This window comes from Pinus tabuliformis, chromosome 2_2, assembly GCF_031772625.1.
Source record: "Pinus tabuliformis cultivar Carrire ecotype Pingquan chromosome 2_2, CPIR1, whole genome shotgun sequence".
NCBI classification, from domain to species: Eukaryota; Viridiplantae; Streptophyta; class Pinopsida; order Pinales; family Pinaceae; genus Pinus; species Pinus tabuliformis.
The window spans coordinates 790495770-790519445 of NC_142300.1; the positions used below are offsets into that span (position 1 = coordinate 790495770).

General features: G+C 39.9%; 1 protein-coding gene across 1 annotated transcript in view; it reads left to right on the top strand.

Moving 5' to 3' along the window:
* The window catches only part of LOC149195063 (structural maintenance of chromosomes protein 2-like), a 254764-nt gene that overhangs the window by 19667 nt on the left and 211421 nt on the right, over positions 1-23676 (top strand). The window lies entirely within an intron of this gene.

The following is a 23676-nucleotide window of genomic DNA, read 5'->3' on the forward strand; positions in this document are numbered from 1 at the left end:
AAATGTAACTAGGTTCGGTCTTCATTAAATGTATTTGAGTCATCTTGTAATGTACTTGTCAAAAGAATAAAGAAAATAATAATAATTATTATTATTTTGACTTATTAAAGCATGGGTTTCATGCTTGGGTCACCATGTTTTAGGTAAAATTTCCCATTGAGGACTTCTAGGATTTATTCTAAGTCAATAGAGTCATTGTACTTTTAAAAAGACCCTTCTTGGGCTTTTGAATCATGTAAAAAGGTTTAGTATTGAGTCAAATATAATTTATGTATCCTCCACATCAAGTCGGCCTAGAAGAGATCAAGTCGGCCTAAGGACATCAATTCGACCTCCCTTGAAGCCTATAAATAGAAGCAAGTCGAATTCATTTGGAGCATCTCATCTCAAGCAAGTTCGATATCTCTAAGGAAGCCAGAGAAGTGTGAAGTGTGTCTAAGGAGGCCAAAGGAAGTGCGAGTTGGGTGGAGTCTAAGGAGAAGAAGAAAAACAAAATTTTGGTGCCTCTCTCTCTTTGTTTCGTGCCCTAGTTTGGGAGATCAAAGTCTTCCAAGTTTTGTTGATGCCGAAAGCTGCCTAATGCCGGAAGTTGCTACATAGTCGAAGTTGCTGGAAGAGAGGTCGAAGATCTGGGAGGCTAACTTGGTGTGGAGGGAAGGTTTGGTCTTTGTCTAGGGTGAAGAGTCTCAAAGAATACTATTGAAAGGAAGAGAATTTTGACTGGGTTTTCCCCTCGAGGGGGGTTTTGCCCTGGCATAGTGCCTATATCTGGTCCATTGTTTTATGTGCTTTTGCTTTGGTAATTGCTTGATGAACTAAAAGAAAGAAGATATAAAAAAAACCTAATAAGAAGTCAAGAACATCACAAGTAATTATCAAGTATAAGAAAATCTTTCTGCCTTTCTGATTTTCTAACATGGTATTAGAGCTTTGGTGAAGAAAGAAGAAAAAGGTAGTCTCAAGCACTTGATCAAGGAACCATTCAAAAGGGTTATCTCAAGGAAGGAGTCTACTATATTCAAGGAAGATGTATAACACAATCAAGGGAGATAACAAACTTGAAGGAGCCTCAAATTATAGATCCTGGAAGAAGAGGATTGACCTCATCCTTGAAAAGAACAAAGTACTTGACTTGGTCAAAGGAAAAGTTAAGAAGCCTACAAATGACTCCAGTGATGTTGACAAAGTAAAGTTCAGAGAATTAGAATTGGTGGCCATGACTCTAATGGTAGAAGGAATAAAGGACAACCTTGTCCCATTTATAGCCAACATCAATCATGCTTAGGAAATGTATGAAGCCTTGTCAAAGTTATTCACTATTAAGAACATTGGTCAAGTGGCAAGCTTGAAGAATGAACTAAGGACCACAAAAATGACTAAAGAAGATACAGTGGCCTCCTTCTTTGTGAAGATAGCAAGAATCAAAGATGATCTTTTGGCCATTGATGAAATTGTTCCAGACAAAGAACTCGTGATCACTGCTCTATTAGGATTGCCACCTACTTGGGGTGCATTTGCTGCAGGACTTAACAGTTGGAAGGAAGCTCCCACTTTTGAAGAACTATGGGTTGTTGGAAATACTGAGAGGGGGGTGAATCAATGTTTCTTTTTATGTTGTCTTTTTATCACCAAACACACACACACACACACACACACACACACATATATATATGGAACACAAAAATAGATAGCTGAAATAAATGCTTTTATTAACACAAACAATGCAATGGAATAAATACAATATATAGCTGGTTGCAATCAATTGCCAAGCACCAACTTGGAGTTTTGTGAGGCTCCAACCTCTAAAGCACCAACTCTGTTCTTCCAGGGCAATAGTTCTGCACTTAGGAGCACCAACTCCCAAGGATTCCAGTCCTTTCAGGCCTGAGGCTCCAACCCCGTGGGCTTCAACCCAAACCTGGTATAAACTGTTTTGCTGTAGTTCTCAGCTCCCAAACTTGCTGAGCTTCTGCTTCACTCCCGTTCTCCTGCTTCTCTTGCCTCTGCCTGAACTTCGGCTTCCTCTAACACTGATTTTTCACACACACTTGTTTTTTTTGTTTTTGTATTCCTAAGGCCTCTCACTGTTCGTTTTCGCTTCCACTGACTCTTTGGCTTCTTCCATGCTTGCTTCAGCTTCCTCTGCGCTGGCTTGTCCTTTGGCTTCCCTCTTCTCCATTGATTTGGCTTTTCAGTTTCCTCTACGCTGGCTTTCCATTCAGCTTCCTGGCTTTTTGGTCACTGTGTGTTAAAACTGTAACAGAGCCTCGTTTTTTCAATGATAACAGGCATACACAGAGACAACACTGTTTAACGGACATGCCACGTCCCAATCGCAATTGCAATAAGCTTTAGTTTAGCCTCCAGAACTATCGGGAGCATTCCTTAATGTATTTTTGCCTCCAAACCTTGCGCACGGCAAATATTCAAATACACAGGAAATATGAGAAAAACAGGTGAAAACGTTAAAGGGGCGGACTTCAAGAATTATTACATCCACATCTATACTGCATCGGGTCCGCAGTGAAATCGCAATCGGCAGTCGCAACATGTCACGCCATCCCTTTATAACTTGCGATGGTCACTTCCGACATGGTGGACACGATATAGCATTAATTCAATTGTAATGTTGCATCGGGTCCGCAATGTTCATCGCAATCGGCACTTGCCCTTAGTGGAGGCTCGATGCAATATCGCTGATCGCTATCGGCGATTGCAATGGGTCGCTTAACACTTTATAATTCCCGCTCCCGAAGTGTCGATGTGATATACGTCGGCAATCGCAAATCACAAAGGTTCAGGTCTAGGCCTTAACGTAGATCACTCCCTTATAACGATGCGATAATATGTGCCGGACCCAACAGGACTCAGCACTCCCGTGCATAAAATTTCAAGTCCGCTTTCCCGAATCTGCTAAGTTTTTTAGCGTGACTTCTCTGTGTAAAAGGCATTCGACGATAAATAAGTAAATACACAGGGGTGATGCTATATGGGTTCTACAGACCCGATAGCGTTAAAAATTCCGCCTCCGATAGTGTATTTACAATACACCCAAGTCTTCCGCCTCCGATAGAGTATTCTTTGGCATTCTTGCTCCGATAGCTCTGTCTGCTTCCTCCGATGGCTCCGATAGCTCTGATTTCTTCCTCCAATGGCTCTGTCTGCTCTTTGCTCTATTTTCTCCTTTGGTGGCTCTGTCTGCTCCTCTTGGCTCCTCCGATAGCTCTGTTTGCTCCTCTGATGGCTCTGTTTGCTCCTCTTGGCTCCTCGAATATTGCCATATTGACATCAATGACAATCTATGTCAACATGGGTTGCCTGCAATCAAGAGGAATTAAGGATCTCTCTAGTTTCCAATCCTGAAGGAGTATCAAATACCTACATTGCTCAACACTAGGAAAAAAATCGAAAGGACCAAGGAAGAAAGTAGACATGTCCAAGGTAGAATGCTATCAATGTCATAAGAAGGGTCACTACAAAAGTGACTGTCACGACAATCCAAAGAAAAAGAAGAGAGATAGAGATCATGCTAACATTGCTGAAGAAGGAGACCCAAAGAAAGTCAAATCCGAAGAATCTGATATAAGGGATTCACAGTATTAAGTCCTTTGCTTTTAGATATTTTATTTTGCATTTTTTATTTTTAGAATTTATAGGTTTTAACATGTTTTTGGAAAATACTTTTTCTTTTGTTTTATAAGTTTATAGGTATCCCTCAAGCTTTGGAGGGAGTCCCCAACAATTCCCAGAGATAAGTATCTCATTTCCTTTCAGTTTTTGGCTTCATGTACTCATTTAGTTTTGATTGTATTAAATACTAATCACCATTCTCCCTCTATTGTCTTGATTAGGAAGACATCTGCTATATCCTCAAGGAGTATGGAAGAAAGCCACCCAAGATAAGGTTTGTCAAGAAACAAAGGTATGCCTTAAACTACAAAACATTGATTTCTTTATAGTAAATGTTTATTCATTTGACAATCTATTACTAACATTGTTGTGTCTAGCTATATTGAATCATATTGATTCTTATTTTGGGAGATTCATCACTTGATAAATGTACCCCACTCTCCTATTCTTAACTGATTTTATAGAACCCTAGATAGGTTCTTTGGAAAACCCTAACCTAAGGGTATGCTGACAATGTGTGAAACCCTAGCCTGCTTAGGGTTATTGTGAAATTCTATTTGAAGTTCTTGTTGATGATGTCATGTTTGGGATTTCGGTATGATCATGAAATCTTAACTTGTTAGGGTTGAATGATGTTTGTCTGAGATCTCGAACCTTTGAAATTTTGGAATAGTAGGGTTTGTTTTACTAAGTTATGAAACCCTAGATCTTTAGGGTTTGATTGAGCCTATAAGCAAAACCTTTGTTATGTGTTTAAAGTAAGACCCTAGGAATGAAGCCCTAGGTATATATGTGTACATTTGGTCGAAACCCTAGCTTGGTCTAGGTCAGTATATGTCTAATGTATTAATGTTGTCTGACATATGATATGCTTATGCATGATAATGAATTCCTAGATATGTGTGTTGACCTAATTATTGATGGTCATAAGTCTTAGGGTTTAATATAAGTCCTTGTCTAAGATTCTAGGATGATGATATTTGGAAATCTAGGGTTTTGCAACTAAACCCTAGTAGTAGTTAAATTCTCTAGTATGTGTGATATAACAATCTGAGATCTATTTATATAATGATTGTTGAGATTGTGAAAATGAAATTCTAGGGTTTTGGAGTTAAACCTTAGTAGAAGTAAAAATCTCTGATGTATGATGACAATGTGATAATTTGAGATTTGTGTAAGATTGTTGAAATCTGAGTTTTAGTTGTGATTGATGGTTGATTGAAAATCTAGGGATTGCAACTAACCCTTGTGGAAGCTGGTCATGTTGATGACTAAGCTGTGATTGGTTTTGATTGATTAATACTCTTGTATGAAATCTAGGATTTGTATGAAACCCTAGTGGAAAGTCTAACATATGAATTCTGAAAGTTGTTAGATGCCTTGTAGATCTATATTTGTTTGAATTGTTTCTAGGGTTTATGTTGCAGGAGGGTATGTCATACCTTTGGAAGAAACATTGAAACCCTAGATGTAATGAAAGTTGTTATGAAGTAGTCTAGGGTTTATGACAAAGTCCCTAGCAAGATGTTGAAGAGTATATGTCTCTTGTTTGTAATTAAGTTTGGGTATCTGATATGTATAAGATTGAAATGCCTTTGTAATTCTGATATGGCTAACTTCATGGTTCTATAGATTTGGTTGTACTTCCTATCTAAGTTGTGCAGGTACACAGTCTTCAATATGGTGAAGATGTTTGTTGATATGATAAGCATGATGAGGATGATGATAACTCTGATGAAATGGTTGGAAGACACGAAAGATTCTCCGATGACGAAAAGAAGAAGATGATCTCCCTAAGATTAAGAGGGAGTCTGGATAAAGAGATGATCCCTGGTTGAGAGGGCGGGCATAGCTTGGTTTTGATTGAAGAATGGACTTCGGAGGATATGTTGTTGCATGAGAAGTAGGAAAGGAAAGTGTGTGATTGAAGAATCTCCTGTCAGAGATTCGGTTGATAGTCCTATTATGAAAAGTTGAGAAGCAATATCAAGTTGTCTGGAAGACCCTGAAGGTTTGTATTTAATTATGTACATACGAAAGTATATTATTGATTGGGGTTGTGTTTGTATAGGTGAATCTCTCGAAGGTTTTGATAGCATGTTGGTTACCAATCAATTTGAATGGGAGAGATTGGTTATCCGTGATCTGCTGGATCTAGTAGTGTTGAGGCTTTGTGAATGAAACATTCCCTGGGAGGACATCTGGCCAACACTTTGTGTTGATGGTGTCTAGGTCGTGAAGTTGGAAAAGGTGGTGTTGGTTATAGAGCTCTGTTTTTGGATACACACGTGAATCTTTGGGTTGGTGGTTAGTTAGTAATCCTGATGGTACCTAGAGAGGCTGAAAGCTTGAGTCCATCTTATTCCCACTTGGATAGATTTCCCTGGTCAAGAATCTAGTCCATGGCATTGTGGTGCCTAAATTGTTGAGAGACCAATGGATAGATTGCCCTGGTCAGGAATCTAGTCCATGGCATTGCGGTGCCTAAAGTTCTTCATGGTTCATATAGTTGATATCTTCCTTGTACTTGTATATGATGAATACCTCCCTAGTTAAGAGGGAGTGTTGGAAAATGTAACTAGGTTCGGTCTTCATTAAATGTATTTGAGTCATCTTGTAATGTACTTGTCAAAAGAATAAAGAAAATAATAAATATTATTATTATTGTGACTTATTAAAACATGGGTTTCATACTTGTTTCACCATGTTTTAGGTCAAAGTCCCCATTGAGGACTTGTAGGATTTATTCTGAGTCAATAGAGTAATTGTACTTTTAAAGAGACCCTTCTTGGGCTTCTAAATCATGTAAAAAGGTTTCGTATTGAGTCAAATATAATTTATGTATCCTCCACATCAAGTCAGCCTTGAAGAGATCAAAGATTCGGTTGATAGTCCTACTATGAAAAGTTGAGAAGCAACATCAAGTTGTTTGGAAGACCCCAGAGGTTTGTATTTGATTATGTTCATATGGAAGTATATTATTGATTCGGGTTGTGTTTGTACAGGTGAATCTCTCGAAGGTTTTGATAGCATGCTGGTTACCAATCAATTTGATTAGGAGAGATTGGTTATCCTTGATCTACTGGATCTAGGAGTGTTGAGGCTTTGTTAGTGAAGCATTGCCTGGGAGGACATCTCGCCGACACTGTTGAAAAGTGTAACTAGGTTCAGTCTTCATAATGACATTTAATTATGATCTTTGTAAATGATGAAATGAAAGAAATAAAATTAAAATTTTATGCCTTCCTTCATGGGTTTCATGAGCAAGATAATTTATTTGTTAGTAGCTTCCATTGAGAGCTTTAAGGTTTATCATTAAGTCAAAGAGTCAATATCATGTATGAAGAGCTCTTCTTGAGCATGAGTCAATGTATATGTCTAGATAGCCCTCCAACGACAAGCACTTGCCATCCTCTTCAAAGTCGACCTCCAAACTGTGTGGAAGATCTCATGTCGGCTCACATCAATAGACACAACCATTCGCACTGTCATGTTGGCTTAAATATATGGGACAAACCACTATATATACATGGCTATGGTCTCCGCAAAAAGACAGTTCAAAAATCTCAGATACCTCTGCAACTTTGGTGGGTAATAACAGTGAATAAACTTCGCAGATCTGGATCTTTCGGTGGAGAAGACAGTTTAGACTTCTTATGTAGTTTCGGTGGGGAATCACAGTGAAAAGATCAATGGCAAATCACAGTCAAATTCTCGCATACCTCTGTGATCTTGGATAGGTGAGAGTAGAAAGAAGTTTTGATGCACATCTCTGTGATCTCGGATGGGTGACAATGAGATGTAGTTTAGATTATAGTTCAGAACTCTTTGATTACAGTGACAAAGTGCAGATAGTATGGAGAAGAAATGAAGGTACAACTGTAAAAATTTCTGTTTTCCCACCCCGGTTTTCAGTTTCACCTTATTTCTCCCATGTAGTTAAATGCCCATTCCCATAACCATACATTTAACAGACTGAAAAAAATAAATATGGCTGAAAACACAAATTCTGGAAATTTTTCAGAATGCTGGAAATTGCAGAAATAAAAATCAGCAATTAAAAACAGCCATTAAAACACATTAAAACACTGATATTTTTGGTCAACTTGACCCTGGAAAAACCCCCTACAACTCTTGGGGAAAACCAGTTTGAGAGCTCTTCTTTATTTCTGAAAATTGTCTTTTTACAGTGAGAATTATTCAGCAAAAAATCAGCAAGCAAATTTACAACTTATCTCCTTTCCCGTGCCTCACAGCAATCTGGAAATTACAGCAAACAGGACAGCAATAAATGCTGTACGACCTCCGTTTTGTGTGCAGAAAAATCAGCAAACTGCTCCTCGATTTTTGTGCAAAAATCTGCCTTTCACTATGTGCTGAATCAGCTGTACAAATCTGCTCAACTGCTGCCTTGGAATGTGTGCCAAACTGCTGTCTCCTTCTCCTTCCTGCTCAGAAATCTCTCTTGCTCTCTTGCTCTCCTTCTCCCAATCTGCTCATGAAAGAATGAATGACCTTTTCCTCCTTTTCCTCCTTTAATATAACTCCAAGTGACTTTTGGGTGATCCAAGTGACTTTTGGGTGATCTCTAAATCCAATGGCTGAAATAGATTTAGATCAATGGTTGAGATTAAATGCTCATTTAAATCTCACTTTCTATTTTTTAATTCACCCCACTTTAATAAAGACCCACTTAGTCATTTATTTCCAAAGTCACTTTTCCTTTCTAATTTTTCATTGACTTTATAAAAGTCACTTTAAAATTAGACTTAATAACTTTATCACTTAAAGTCACTTTTAAATTAGATTTAACTTTATAAAATTATAAAGTCACTTTAGGAGAAAAATTAAATTCTTTTGGACACTTTTCCCTAGGCCAAAGATCAAAGCCTAAGGGAACCACCTGTCCTCCGGTACCAAATTTCAACACTCCCTCTTACCGAGGAAGGTGTTCCTCACCACACCCATCTTGTCTCTGAAGTAGACATGCTTGCCCCGTGGTAAGGCTTTGGTAAGGATATCTGCAACCTGCTCATCAGTGGAAATATACTCAAGCTTCACAGCTCCCTTCTGAACATAGTCTCTGATGAAATGATATCTGATCCCAATATGCTTTGACCTGTCATGAAATACTGGATTCTCCGTGAGTTTAATGCAACTCTGATTATCACAGTAAATCACTGAAGGTCTCAACGGCTGACCAAATAAGCCAAACAACATCTTGCGAAGCCAGATGGCCTCACAACTAGCTAGACTAGCTGCCATATACTCTGCTTCCGCTGAACTCAGTGCTATTGACTGCTGCTTCCGGCTGAACCATGACACTACTGCTGAACCCAACCCAAAACAACACCCTGAAGTGCTCTTCCTATCAGAAGCACAACCTGCCCAATCAGAATCAGTGTATCCTGCCAATCTCACTCCATCTCCCTGCCTGTAGTCCAGACCATAAACCACTGTCCCCTGCAAGTACCGCAAAATGTGTTTTGCAGCCACCCAGTGAACCTTCCTAGGCTCACACATAAACTGACTCATCGTGTTGACTGCAAAACAGATATCTGGTCTAGTGTTGACCAAATACATCAAGGAACCAATCAGCTGCCTGTACAATGTGGGATCCACCAACTCGGAATCCGAAGCATGAAGCTTCTTCCAGTTGGTGATCATCGGTGTCGACATGGGTCTACAATCCTCCATGTGGAATCTGCTAAGGATGTCCACAATATACTTCCCCTGCCCCAGGAAGAAATGCCCCTCCTCCTGCCACACCTCCAAACCCAAAAAGTAATGCATCAAGCGGATGTCCTTCATCTCAAACTCCGCCGCAAGATCTCTCTTGCAGTGCTCTATGAGTCTCTCTGCACCTGTAATGATCAAGTCATCCACATACAGCACCAGAATGAGAGGCTCCTCACCAATCACAATAAAGTAAAGGTTCGGATCTGCCTCACTCTTTGTGAAACCCATCCCCTGCAAGTATGCATCTATCCTGGAGTACCAAGCTCTGGGAGCTTGCTTCAGGCCATAAAGGGCCTTCTTCAATCTGCACACATGGGACTCCTTCCCATGCACCTCAAAGCCCTGTGGCTGCTCAATGTACACCTCCTCCTGTATGAAGCCATTGAGAAATGCGGTCTTCACATCCATCTGGTGGATCTTCCAACCCATCTCTGCTGCTATCGATATAATGGAGCGGATCGAAGTATATCGAGCCACGGGAGCGAAGGTCTCCTCATAATCAACTCCCTCTACCTGGGAGAACCCTCTAGCCACAAACCTCGCTTTGAATTTCTCAATGCTGCCATCTGCAGCATGCTTTACCTTGTAAAGCCATCTGGAAGTAACCACGGATTTGCCCTCAGGCCTCGGCACCACCTCCCAAACATCATTCTTCATGATAGAAGAATACTCCTCCTGCATGGCCTCTCTCCAGACCTACTGGCTAGCTGCCTCCTCATAGCTAGAAGGCTCAGAGTCAAGGATGCTGGTAACCATCGCCATATAACTACAAAACCTCTCAGGTGGTCTACTCTCTCTGACCGGCCTCTTCGGCTCAGCAACAGATGTGGCATCTCTCAAGGTGTCCTGAAGCCACTTGGGCTTCCTCTTCCCTGAGCGCACTTCTTCCACCGGAGAATGAAACTCCTCCTCCTCATCATCATCAGTAGCCTGAACTCCTGACTGTCTGTCTGCTGTCCTCCTGCCTGCACCTGAACCTGTAGAAGCTGAGGTACCGTGTGAACTGTCCATCAGTGGACTCCCTAGTGAACTGCTCTGTGAACTGCTCTGCATGTTGCCCGGAGCACCACCCCTCTGGCTCGATGAGCCACTGCTCACTGACGGACCTGACATCCTCATAGATGTACCTCCGGATCCTCCTGATCCCTGCCCACTGGATCCCTGCGACTGACTCAACTGCTGCTGAGGGTCTGGCTGATCCAGATACTCTAACTCCCGTGACCTCCTAAAGGCCCTGTCCTCCTCGAACTTCACATCCCGTCTGACAACAACTCTCCTCTGTGCAGGAATGTAAATCCGAAAAGCCTTTGAGGTCTCACTGTAGCCCACAAAGATACCCTTCTCTGCGGGGGGCTCTAGTTTGGTCCTCTTCTCCTTGGGTATATAGGAGTATGTAATGCATCCAAAGATATGAAGATGACCAATATCAGGCTTCTTCCCAGAGAAAGCCTCCTCCGGAGTCATGTGCCCCAAGGCACGATGCGGACTCCTGTTCTGCAAGTAAACAGCTGTGTTGCAGGCCTCTGCCCACAAGAACAATGGCAACCCCTGATCATGTATCATGGCTTTGGCAGCCTCTATGATGGATCTGTTCTTCCTCTCCGCAACCCCGTTCTGCTGGGGGTTGTAAGGAACAGTGAACTCCCTCCTAATGCCTGCCTCCGCACAATAGTCAACAAACTCTCCAAGGGTGTACTCTCCTCCATTGTCCGACCTCAAGGACTTGATCTTTCGACCTGTCTGAGTCTCCAAAAGAGCTCTGAACTCCTGAAACCGCTTGAAGACCTCACTCTTGGTCTTCAAAAAATAAATCCAGGTCCTCCTGGAGTGATCATCAATGAATAAAACATAGTACTCATATCCACTCAAGGAAACATGAGACATCCGACCGCTCACATCGGAATGAATCAAATCAAGTATCCCCGTCGCTCTGCTGTCACTGCTGGGAAAAGGGGATTTGGCAAACTTGCCCATCGCACAACCTCTGCAAGTATCAAAGTGATCAGTACTGAAATCTGGCACACCTGTAGTGATCTCCCGCAATGTCCTCAAGGCTCCATGATACATATGTCCCATCCTGCGGTGCCAAATCTCACACAGCTCAGAACTGCTAGCTCTGCTGTCGGTACTACTGCTCAATGCCAAAAGGGGCTGAAATGCAAACTTGTACACCTTTGCATGGCGTACACCTATCACTCTAGCTGAATCAGCTGGAGTGCCCCCGGGATACATCAACACCTGTCCTCCCCTGAACAGTACCTCATATCCTCTGTCCTCCAAAGCTGAGACGGATATGAGGTTCTTCCTCATCCCTGGCACATAAAGAACCTCTGACACCTTCAAGGGAGGTTTGGACTCCCTCTGAAATGTCATTGTCCCCACCCCGACTGCTCTAACAACTCTGTCATCACCGAGTACTACCTCAATATCAGTGCCACTCTCTGAAAGCTCTGAGAAGTACTCACGGACTCCTGTCATGTGACGTGAAGCCCCACTGTCCACATACCAGATACCTGTAGATGCTCCGCTAGTCGAGGGAAAAGCATGCTCCCTCTGAACCTGTGTGGCAGGTGATCCTGCACTAGAGGACTCACACGTAGTGAACGCAAACTCTCGGTCAAAACGACCAGCAAAGTCCTCAATCTCTGCTGAAGCTGCCACGTCCTGGTTCTTCCCCTTCTTCTTATTCTCCGGACACACAACTGCATAGTGTCCCATCTTTTGACAATTCCAACACTTCACCTTGGAATAGTCCTTCTGTGTGTTCCCCGGTTTACCTTTACCTTTGCCTTTGCCCCCACCACTGCTTGTGGAAGCCTGCTTCTTCCCTTTGCCTTTCTTGCCTCCTGCCACCAGTGCTACGTCCTCATCCTGCTCAACTGGCTTGGCTGCCCCAAGCTGTCCTTTCCTGATCTCTGTCTGAATACAATCATCCCAAAACCTCTCCCATGTGGGAAGGGTCTCACGTGCACAAACCCCATCAGCAAAGTTCAACCATGAACGAGGGAGGCCATTCACTGCAATACGCACCAACTCAGTGGATGGAATGGCCTCTCCAATCGCTGCCAACTCATCTCTCACATTGGTAATCTTTGTGAGATATCCAGCTGCACTATTATTACCCATCTTAATGTTCTTCAGCTTCTCCTTCAGGACCATCTTCCGGTTCTCATTGGTACTCTGGTAGAGATTGGACAATGCTGTCCACATCTCATGGGCATTGCTCTTTCCTCTCACATGAGGAATGCAATGGTCTTTGATTCCGTCTAGAATCAGCCTCTTACCCTTATTGTTCTTCTTTTTATACTCAGCCAACTGAGTAACATCAGTGGGCACAACAACAGGGTTCTGTGCGGTATGCACCATGATATCCCAGACTTCTGCCTCCTCAAAGATACTCTGCATTCTCTCATTCCAAACGCTGTAATTTATATGCCCATCCAGCCTATCCTCCACCCTCAATTCCAATGACATCCTGCTGTCCTAAAACTGAAAAATAGCACTGCTGTAGTAAAGATAAAATTGCTGTTTATGAAAAAATCAGCTTGCTGGAATTTTCTGAGTGAAAAATCAGCAACTGTAATTTTTCCTTTTGCTGTCCCAAACTGCCCTTCAGCACTCAAGCTCTGATACCATGTAAAAATTTCTGTTTTCCCACCCCGGTTTTCAGTTTCACCTTATTTCTCCCATGTAGTTAAATGCCCATTCCCATAACCATACATTTAACAGACTGAAAAAAATAAATATGGCTGAAAACACAAATTCTGGAAATTTTTCAGAATGCTGGAAATTGCAGAAATAAAATTCAGCAATTAAAAACAGCCATTAAAACACATTAAAACACTAATATTTTTGGTTAACTTGACCCTGGAAAAACCCCCTACAACTCTTGGGGAAAACCAGTTTGAGAGCTCTTCTTTATTTCTGAAAATTGTCTTTTTACAGTGAGAATTATTCAGCAAAAAATCAGCAATCAAATTTACAACTTATCTCCTTTCCCGTGCCTCACAGCAATCTGGAAATTACAGCAAACAGGACATCAATAAATGCTGTACGACCTCCGTTTTGTGTGCAGAAAAATCAGCAAACTGCTCCTCGATTTTTGTGCAAAAATTTGCCTTTCACTATGTGCTGAATCAGCTGTACAAATCTGCTCAACTGCTGCCTTGGAATGTGTGCCAAGCTGCTGTCTCCTTCTCCTTCCTGCTCAGAAATCTCTCTTGCTCTCCTTCTCCCAATCTGCTCATGAAAGAATGAATGACCTTTTCCTCCTTTAATATAACTCCAAATGACTTTTGGGTGATCCAAGTGACTTTTGGGTGATCTCTAAATCCAATGGCTGAAATAGATTTAGATCAATGGTTGAGATTAAATGCTCATTTAAATCTCACTTTCTATTTTTTAATTCACCCCACTTTAATAAAGACCCACTTAGTCATTTATTTCCAAAGTCACTTTTCCTTTCTAATTTTTCATTGACTTTATAAAAGTCACTTTAAAATTAGACTTAATAACTTTATCACTTAAAGTCACTTTTAAATTAGATTTAACTTTATAAAATTATAAAGTCACTTTAGGAGAAAAATTAAATTCTTTTGGACACTTTTCCCTAGGCCAAAGATCAAAGCCTAAGGGAACCACCTGTCCTCCGGTACCAAATTTCAACAACAACAAAGAAGATTAAGGACCATACATAGGGACAGTAATTCGAAAGGAGAATTTTGATATCTCAATAAGAAGATTATAGGTTGGTCAAGGACATATATACCACAGTGATGATCTCGGTATAATCTCTGTCCTACAACAAAGAGGATTCGATGTTGACCCAGGAAGGTGATCACTAGCATATGACAAGGTCTCGGTATTATCACATGGGGAAGCATAGACACGAAGAAGATCGAAGTGGAAGAGAATCGAAGAAGAAGGCTGACTGTCAAAGAGGACTTGTGTCTTGGTCTTGGAGTGGCTAATAGGTCAAGGGTCTTGGTCTTGGTATTCGTCAATTGGAATCTCTATAAGAAGAATTTGTGTGGGTTTTCCTCTCAAAGAGTGAGAGGTTTTGGCCCTGGCTCATGCCTACATAATGTGTCTCTTGTGTATTTATGTTCATGCATTGGTTATTGTTTGATGAAGAAGAACACTAATAATCTAACGTGAAGAAGATCCTAATCTAAAGAAGTAAAAAGCATTCACAAGTAGTCACTAATGAAAGAGAAATCAACTAACACTAATGCCCTAGATTTCTCAACATGGTATCGGAGCTAAGGTGCTGAAGTCAAAGGAAGGGCATCAAAGAGACATTCAAGGATCAAGTCTTAAGAAGGGCATCAAAGCAAGTTGAAGGTTATCAAAGAAAAGGATCAAGATCTACATTGAAGAATCAAACCCTAGATCGAAGAAGCAATCTACAACAACAAGAGATTTTGTTTCTATAGTCATCATCAAAAGGCCACAAAGACCCTCATCAAGTTGTCTACAAGGCAAGATAAGCTCGAAGGACTTTAAAGATAAAGATCACATCATCTTGGAGAAAGTCGAAACCCTAGAAACATTTCTGATCTACACTACAAGAGAAGTCGAAGTATATTGAAGGTGAGAAGGCATTATCATCATCTTCAAAGCTATAAGGCAAGTTCCCTCTCATTCAAGCAAGGTTCCTCTCCTTGCCCTTGAAGAAGATCATCCAAGGAAGCAACAAATACATCTTCTTCAACCATCATCAAAGTGATCAAGTAGAAGATTTCATCTTCACTTGTCAAGTAAGTATCTTTCATTCTTTAATCAATTTGGTAAAATGACTTCATGTTTGCAAGGAGATCTATAAGTTGGATGGGTCATCAAAATTCCTTGCATGGAAAAGGAGGATAGATATAGTCCTCGAAGAAGTTGAAGTCATTGAACATATCAAAAGGTCTCCTCTGAATTCATGAAAAGGGACTCTTATGAAAGATCCCCTCATATAGCAATATTGGAGACATCAAAGAGATGTATATGATAAACTCGTAAGAATATTATTCGAAGGTGCAGTAAATAAAGTCACGTGACTTAGATTTGATCTACACAAAAATTGAAGGTATCAAAGAATGAAGGGATATCTTCATAAGATCTCAACTACGAGATTTGGGAGAAATGATAAGAAGATAATCATCATTGATCTATAATGCACTAGCTGATGAACAAGGTAATAAATATCCATGAGGATAAGAAAGTTACCTCATTCGACAACTTGTGATTTCTATGCAAGATAGAAGAAGACAAGTTGAGGGCAAAAGTGTTGAAGGTTAAGGACTCAAACATTTGCTGGAAGGAAAGTTTGGAAAATTCTGGTCCTCAGAAAAGAAAGAAGAGCATAACTGAGATTCAATGCTATGGATGTAAAGGCTATGGACATTACATAAAATATTGTCTTAAAGGGACAATATCAAAAGAAAGGAAAGAAGACCATATCACCGAAAAGGTGGAGGAAGCTGAAGAAAAGAAGTCTAAGATAAGAGGAAGTAAGAGATCTCGACTAAGATAGTCTCCCTCACAAAAGTTCTTGTCATAGCTCCTAAACCTTATAGGATATGGCTATAATAAATAATAAGATGCATCGTGGCATCATGAAAGCATTAGAAACAAGAGCTCATGACATCACCATAGGAAACATGAAGGATGTTTGATAGTCAACTTTGAAGGATATAGCTCTTGGTGACCTCATTGAAAGATCAAAGGAAGAAGTCATCCAGGACAAGTCTCATCATACATTTGTTTAAAAGGAAAACACCTGTTGAATAAGGATATGCGAGATGGAATCCTCATTGGAGGATTCACCAATCTAGAGAGAAAGCTAGTGTTTCATCAGGAACTCCAACTTGTGGAGTTCATGGGATGATGGTATGATGACATGAGAGATGAAGCAGATCAAGGGGTTGAAGATCTTTTCAATCAAGGAAGTTGCTGAAAGAAGCCTAGATGACCTAAAGGTAAATAAGGTATGTATGCTTGTATTTAATATTATAAAGTCATGTCGTATGGTTGCAGGTAACAAGGATCACTACTTCTATTTTGAGAAGCATGATCAAAGGAAAGGAATCTCCTCCTATGAAAGAATGTCGGAAGGCATGAGTCGCACTAGATGAAATCAACATAATATGTCCTCATATGAAGTATGAGGTGGTTGACTACGATTAAGGAAATCTGATTGGAAGCCCCTGGGAATGAAGTGTGTGAAAAGATAGGAAGAGATTGTGATAATATGCAACGAAGGTAGAAGGCATTCAACATTTGAAGTCCAAGAAGATTTGACTAGAAGATCTCCCGGAAGGATGTGAAGACTCTGATGGAAGTCAAAAAAATATAGAGACCCTTGACAATGGATATCTGTGGGAGATGTGTCAATCTACATGCAGGATGCTGACACTTACAGGAAGATGTCATGGTGAAAGATCATCACAAAGGTAATTTTTAGTTGAAGTGTTCATTGATTATTTTTGAACTAACATTTGGTTGGGCTTATGTAGGACTGTCGAAGGGAAGATCTGTAAATGACTTCCAAGCAGATCATATAGAAGGATGTAATGTCCTTCCGAAATATGGCATGAAAGCAGAATGACATGAAGCAAAGCCAGATGGAAAATTTGATGGATCACTTTCTGATGAGTTGAGGACATGACTGACTCATGGATAAAAGTGATGGATGATGTGTGCCCTATGTAGAAGTTCCCTAGAAATGAAGACTCCTTGACAAAGAAGAAATTCATGACATCGAAGGAAGGAGCTCTTCAAGCAGCTGGTAGTTACAGGATCTCCACATGAAGGAGTTGCGATAGGTCCCTGGTTAAGAGGGAGCCTGAGAAAAAGTTTCTTACTTGGAAGAAACTTGGAAATTCCTAAGCAAGAAGCTTAGGTACATTCCTCTATGATGGGAATGAGTACATTCCTTTAATGGAATAAAACCTCCTGGTTTGAAAAAGGAGAGATAGACACGTAGTTCTGTTCTTCACCTGGGAAGATAGAATGGAGGATTTTGTAATCATTTGGCATTCGATCCTCTTTGAGGATGAGATAGGGCATCTAACAGTAAGAGTAGTTGTGGAGGACCCATATTCTTTGTGGGACTAGGGAGTCCAAGAAAATAATAGCCCTTTTGGAGCATACCCTGAGTGAACACGGGTGGGGTATGTTCCTAGAGAGACAATGATGAGTATGTCTGTAAATCATGGTCTCGCCAGCATTGTGCTCTAATATTGTGGAGAGATAGAGCTGTTAGTCAAGGCCTTGCTATATAACAATGTTGGTTGGTATGATGTTATACAAATGAGTTACAAATCCGAATTTTTCTTATGAGAAATTATTCAGATTGAGAATGACCAAGTACCATTATGAATACCTCCATAGTTAAGAGGGAGTGTTGAAAAGTGTAACTAGGTTTGGCCTTCATAATGACATGTAATTGTGATCTTTGTAAATGATGAAATGAAAGAAATAAAATTAATTTTTTATGCTTTGCTTCATGGGTTTCATGAGCAAGATAATTTATTTGTTAGTAGCTCCCATTGAGAGCTTCAAGGTTTATCATTAAGTCAAAGAGTCAATATGATGTATGAAGAGCTCTTCTTGAGCATGAGTCAATGTATATGTCTAGATAGCCTTCCAACAACAAGCACTTGCCATCCTCTTCAAAGTCGGTCTCCAAACTGTGAGGAAGATCTCATGTCGGCTCACATCAATAGACACAACCATTCGCATTGTCATGTTGGCTTAAATATATGGGACAGACCACTATATATACATGGCTATGGTCTCCCCAAAAAGACAGTTCAAAAATTTCGGATACCTCTGCAACTTTGGTGGGTGATAAAAATGAATAAATTTTGTAGATCTGGATCTTTCGGTGGAGAAGACAGTTCAGACTTCTTATGTAGTTTCGATGGGGAATTACGGTGAAAAGATCAATGGCAAATCAGAGTCAAATTCTCGCATACCTCTGTGATCCCGGATAGGTGAGAGAAAAAAGAAGTTTTGATGCACATCTCTGTGATCTCAATTGGGTGAAAATGAGATGTAGTTTAGATTACGGTTCGAAACTCTTTGATTACAGTGACAAAGTGCAGACAGTTTGGAGAAGAAATGAAGGTATAACGAAGAAGATTAAGGACCATACACAGGGACAATAATTCGAAAGGAGAATTTTGATATCTCAATAAGAAGATTATAGGTTGGTCAAGGACATAGATACCACAGTGATGAGCTCGGTATAATCTCTGTCCTACAACAAAGAGGATTCAATGTTGACCAAGGAAGGCGATCACTAGCATATGACAAGGTCTCGGTATTATCACATGGGAAGCATAGACGTAGAGAAGATCAAAGTGGAAGAGAATCGAGGAAGAAGGCTGTCTATCAAAGAGGACTTGTGTCTTGATCTTGGAGTGGCTAATAGGTCAAGGGTCCTGGTCTTGGTATTCGTCAATTGGAATCTCTATAAGAAGAATTTGTGCGGGTTTTCATCTCAAAGAGTGAGAGGTTTTGGCCTTGGCTCATGCCTACATAATGTGTCTCTTGTGTATTTATGTTCATGCATTGGTTACTATTTGATGAAGAACACTAATAATCTAACGTGACGAAGATCCTAATCTAAAGAAGTAAAAAAACTTTCACAAGTAGTCACTAATGAAAGAGAAATTAACTAACACTAATGCCCTAGATTTCTCAACAGGCACTTTGTGTTGATGTCTAGGTCCCGAAGTTGGAAAAGGTGGTGTTGGTTATGGAGCTCTGTTTTTGGATACACACCTGGATCTTTGGGTTGGTGGTTAGCAAGTAAGCCTGATGGTACCTAGAAAGGCAAAAAGCTTGAGTCCATATTATTCTCACTTGGATAGATCGCCTTGGTCAGGAATCTAGTCCGTGGCATTGCAGTGCCTAAATTGTTGAGAAACCAATGGGTAGATTGCCCTACTCAGGAATCTAATCCATGACATTGCGGTCCCTAAAGTTCTTCATGGTTCATATAGTTGAGATCTTCCTTGTACTTGTATATGATGAATACCTCCCTAGTTAAGAAGGAGTGTTGGAAAATGTAACTAGGTTCGGTCCTCATTAAATGTATTTGAGTCATCTTGTAATGTACTTATCAAAAGAATAAATAAAGAATTATTATTATTATTATTGTGACTTATTAAAGCATGGGTTTCATGCTTGAGTCACCATACAGGATGGCATGATGATCGATGGTCAGATATTGGCATGTGGAATTCTCCCTAGTTGAGAGGGAGTGTTAAAATTTGCAACTTAGGCCAAATTCCACTTTGGATAGCTCATTTGATGGAGATAATTACTGCATTGAAATTCCTCTTTTCGAGAGGACCAAAATCGACCTAAAGATCACTAATTTTGGACAAAGAGAAATATGTTTTTGAGGTCAAACCCACATGTGTAAATTTTCAAGGTTGACCACATCATCAAGTAGGTTCATGAAGCCCAAGCGATATGTGTTTTGACCCTCAATGACCTGTATAAATAAGGATGATCTCAAACCTCATTTAGCACCTCATCAACTCACACATTCTTCTCTCTCCTCATTTGATTAGTTCGTACAACTATTGGGCAGTTGATTTTTCTCACACGTGTGGCAGAAGGGAGGACGAAAATTACAGGGCCGAAAATCTGAAGTTTTTCTGCAGTTTGACTAGGGTTTGACCAACGTTGAATTTGAATTTATGGGTAGCTTTTGACTTCGATTTTCTAAGAGCATCTTTGTCTTAGCATGCCTTATTTATTGGGACAAGAGCCGAGGTGATCTAGGCAATTTGACATGTGTTGTCTGCATTCCTTTTTCACTGTAGGGTTGACTTTAGGTTGACCGAATTTGACTGCAGATTTGTTGACTGTTTTGGGCTGACTTTGACCAACAATAGAGGCTGAGTTCCTCTCTCCTTTGACCGAGCTGTTTTGGGGGAGTTTGACTTGACTTTGATTGCTGTTGACTGAGTGTAGAATTGTATATTTGACAGGGCTGTTTTGGAGAGTGTTTTCGCAAGTCATTTTTGACTTTGACTTTGTATTATTTTACTCTCTATCTCTGCTGAACATTTGATATAATAATAAGAAGAATTGATTAAAGGGTTTTCCCCATCTTGGGGTTTTTCCCTGGCATTCGCCAAATGCTGGTGTTCTCTTGTCTTGACTTGTCTTATACATTTATTGTTTATGTTCTATCTATAGTTACTATCAATGTGATTCATGGTTTATGTGATTGCTATTGGAAAATTAATTAGAAATTGTCATTAGGCTGCTAAAAGGACATTGAAGTAATTGTTGCAAGCATCGAACATACTATTGCTATCTAAACTTAACAAAAGGACAATCTAATCCCATGCATATCCAATATACATTCCGCTCAAGAAATGTATGAAGCCCTTTCCAAGTTATTTACCATCAAGAACATTGGTCAGATAACTAGCCTCAAGAATGAGCTAAGGACAATAAAGATGACAAAAGATGATACTGTGTTATCATATTTTGTAAGGATATCTAGAATAAGAGATGAACTCCAAGTAATTAATGAAGTTGTACCAAAGAAAGAACTTGTGATTGCTACACTACTAGATCTACCAAAATCATGGAGCTCATTTGCATAAGGAATTAGTAGTTGGAAAGACACACCTACTTTTGAACAAATGTGGATTGCATGCAGTCAAGAAGAAGCCCACATTTCATTAGTAAATAACGAGAAGTAAATTGATCCATGCAATTCAGCCAATAATTCATCAATGATAGAAATGGGAAATTTATCTTTAATAGTGAGCTTGTTGAGCTCCCTATAATTCAGACACATGCGCCATGATCCATCCTTCTTGTGCACCAACACTACTGGAGCAGAAAAAGAACTTTGACTAGGTTGAATTATACCAGCCTCTAGCATTTCTGCAACCATACGTTCAATTTCACTCTTTTGGGCATAGGGATATCTGTAAGGCCTGATGTTTGGAGGAACACTCACTGGAATCAAATGAATAACATGATCACGATGATGAATAGGTGGGAGGCCTTTGGCAGTCTCAAATACCTTGGAATGATTGTCCAAGGCTTTTTGTAGATCTAGAGAAATAGATGATTTCGATGTGGGAACCTCTAGCGAATATAATTGTGCAATTACGCCTCGTTGTTCTTTATTTAGAAGCTTTGTCATTCCATTAGAGCTGATTATCTTTCCCAGTTTCCCTGTGATACCCCTTAATTCAACTTCCTTTCCTTTTGAAAAAAATTTCATGAAAAGTTCTTGAAAATTAAAAGCTATTGTACCCAAGGATTGTAGCCATTGGACTCCTAGTACAACATCAACACCGCCCATTGGAATGGAAAGCATTGGGCTATTCAATACATATTCTACCATGGATAGCTTGATATTATGGCAGTTTCCAGAGCAATTTATGGTTCCTCCACTTGCAACCATCACTTGACACTTTGGTGCTGGATATAGGAAGCATTTCAATTCCTTCGCTATCAATGAATAAAATTATGGGTACTTCTCGAATCAATCAACACTATTACTTTTTTCTTTTTGATATGTCCTTCTCTCTTGATAGTTTGAGGAGTGGTAATTCCGGCCAATGCATTACAAGATATGGTCGGATTCATTTCTTCTTTCTCTAGGGTTTGTTCCTGGTGTATGTCCACTTCTTTTGACTTTTCTTGTTCTTTTCTTCCTCTTCTTCACAATCTATGTAAAATAATTTCTTCTCAGCACACTTCTGACCTTTAGTGTATTTACTATCACAACTGTAACAAAGCCCTTTTGCTCTTTTTTCTTCCAATTGTTGTGGTGTCAACCTTGTAGGTTGTGGAAGGCTAGGGGCAACAACACTTCCATCTTTATAGGTTTGAGTGGTAGGCTTCATGGTTGCCATAATTTTGCTTTTCATTATTCTTGCCAACCTGAATGCCCTTCTCCAATCAATCAGGTTTCCAAAGACGCACCTCATGTTGGATTTTATCCTTTAAAGTCTTTATGAACACGTCAATCCTATGCTCCTCTGGAATATCTTTTACCCTTATATTCAATTTTTGGAAGTTCTCAATGTGCTCCATCATTGAACCCTTTTGTTTGAGATTTATCAATTGGCTAAAAAAAGTGTTGCTTTTTGTATCCTCATAATGTGCTATCATTTCTTCCATAAAAATTGCCCAAGTGACAATTTGTTTATGAGAGTAAAGACATCCATACCATACAAATTGATTTGGTTCCAAATATAAAGTTGCAATGCATACCTTTTGTGTGTTTTGCAAATTATGGAGATCAAAATATTGCTCCATCTGTAGTATCCATGTTACGGGATCCTTGCCATCAAATTTCTTCATATCTATCTTTGGAACATGGTGGGTCTTCAATCTAACATCAAATCATGATTAACATTTATTTTGTTCTCATCATGAGTTTCCTTTATTACCTTTTCACCATTAGTAAGCATTTCTTGTAGCAATTTTGTCAAATCTGTCTTCAAATCTTCCATGTTGCCTTTAAGATTTTCTTCTATACCCTCCATCTTAGCTTCCACGTTATTCATCTTAGCTTCCACGTCTTTCTTTAAACCATCCATATTAGCTTCCATGTCATTCATCTTAGCTTCCACGTCTTTCTTTAAACCATCCATCTTAGCTTCCACGCCTTTCTTTAAACCATCCATCTTAGCTTCTGTTACTTTTTGTGAGAGTGAATTTTGTTGCATTTGGTCTCATAATTTTGATATATCATGTTGCATTTCTTCCTCTTCTTCATGAGTCATGCTAGAGCTTTCAGGTTGCTTATTAGGTGTTTCCATTTTCTTTCTTCGAGGCATCAATTAATGATAATTATGTTTCATTCTATGCCATTTGAATTGTTTCAAATTAATTTTTCACACCAAACTCATGTAAAAAAAAAAAAAAACTACACACTTTTTTTCAATTTGTAGGAGCTCGATATTGAATCTGTTGTATCTCTGTAATTTCGGATCTCCAAAGTCTGAAATTGCGTCTTGCAGTAGCACTCTGAGTCCTCTTTCCAACCCCGCAAGTCTGATCAAGATTGGATTCTCCAAGGAAGAGTTATGCCGAATCTCCCACGATGCCCTGATTATAGACTGATTGAGTAGAGCGAATTTGTACGAAGTGCCACGTGTCACTGTTTCGACCTTAGGACCTGCAACTGATACACTGAAAATTGCGGGATGTCTTCTTTCTGTGACTTTTTATGAAATTTCAATATGATGCTCAGAGAGAAAGTTATGACAATTTTCTCCAGGTCACTTGTTTAAGATATAATTCGAAAGCCTGCAAACACCT